Raw genomic sequence first — 1,280 nt, 5'->3', positions numbered from 1 at the left:
ATTTTAATTTAATTTAATTTCATTTTAAAATTTTCGAATGTTAACTTTAATTTTTAAATTAAAAACAAAAAAATATTCTTATTTTAATTTTTTTCTCATTTTCGAATTATCCTATCTCTCATCTTCTTCTATTTATTTATTCATCTACTAACACTTTTCTTTCACTCAAGAATTCGAACCCACTCCTCTCCCTTGTGTTTGGATTCTTATCTTTTTCTTTTTCTATTCTTCTCTTTTACTTACATAAGGAATCTCTATACTGTGACATAGAGGATTTCATATTTTCTTTTGTGTTCTCTTCTTTTTCATATGAGCAGGAACAAGGATAAGAACATTCTTGTTGAAGCTGATCCTGAACCTAAAAGGACTCTGAAGAGGAAGCTAAGGGAAGCTAAAGCACAACTCTCTGGAGAAAATCTGACAGAAATTTTCGAAAAAGAAGGAGACATGGCCGAAAATAATAATAATGCAAGGAAGATGCTTGGTGACTTTACTGCACCGAATTCTAATTTACATGGAAGAAGCATCTCAATTCCTGCCATTAGAGCAAATAATTTTGAGCGAAAACCTCAACTAGTTTCTCTGATGCAACAGAACTGCAAGTTTCATGGACTTCCATCTGAGGATCCTTTTCAGTTCTTAACTGAATTCTTGCAGATCTGTGATACTGTTAAGACCAATGGGGTTGATCCCGAGGTCCACAGGCTTATGCTTTTCCCGTTTGCTGTAAGAGACAGAGCTAGAATATGGTTGGACTCTCAACCTAAGGATAGCCTGAACTCTTGGGATAAGCTGGTCATGGCTTTCTTAGCTAAGTTTTTTCCTCCTCAAAAGCGTAGTAAGCTTAGAGTGGATGTTCAAACCTTCAGACAGAAAGAAGGTGAATCCCTCTATGAAGCTTGGGAGAGATATAAGCAACTGACCAAAAAGTGTCCATCTGACATGCTTTCAGAATGGACCATCCTGGATATATTCTATGATGGTCTGTCTGAGCTATCAAAGATGTCACTAGACCATTCTGCAGGCGGATCCATTCACCTAAAGAAAACGCCTGCAGAAGCTCAGGAACTCATTGACATGGTTGCTAATAACCATTTCATGTACACTTCTGAGAGGAATCCTGTAAGTAATGGGACACCTCAAAGGAAGGGAGTTCTTGAAATTGATACTCTGAATACCATATTGGCTCAGAACAAAATATTGACTCAGCAAGTCAATATGATTTCTCAGAGTCTGAATGGATTGAAGGAATCATCCAACAGTACTATAGAGGCATCTTC

At 36.8% G+C, this 1,280-nt stretch overlaps 1 non-coding gene across 1 annotated transcript; it reads right to left on the bottom strand.

The window, feature by feature from the left end:
* Positions 1-840: 840 nt before the first annotated feature.
* Positions 841-944, bottom strand: LOC112774350 (small nucleolar RNA R71). The gene has a single exon (XR_003188843.1). It is a non-coding gene; the product is annotated as a small nucleolar RNA R71 (small nucleolar RNA).
* Between the last annotated feature and the right edge of the window lie 336 nt (positions 945-1,280).

The sequence above is a fragment of the Arachis hypogaea genome, chromosome 18, assembly GCF_003086295.3.
Source record: "Arachis hypogaea cultivar Tifrunner chromosome 18, arahy.Tifrunner.gnm2.J5K5, whole genome shotgun sequence".
Lineage (NCBI taxonomy): Eukaryota > Viridiplantae > Streptophyta > Magnoliopsida > Fabales > Fabaceae > Arachis > Arachis hypogaea.
This window is presented reverse-complemented; position numbering and strand designations above follow the sequence as displayed.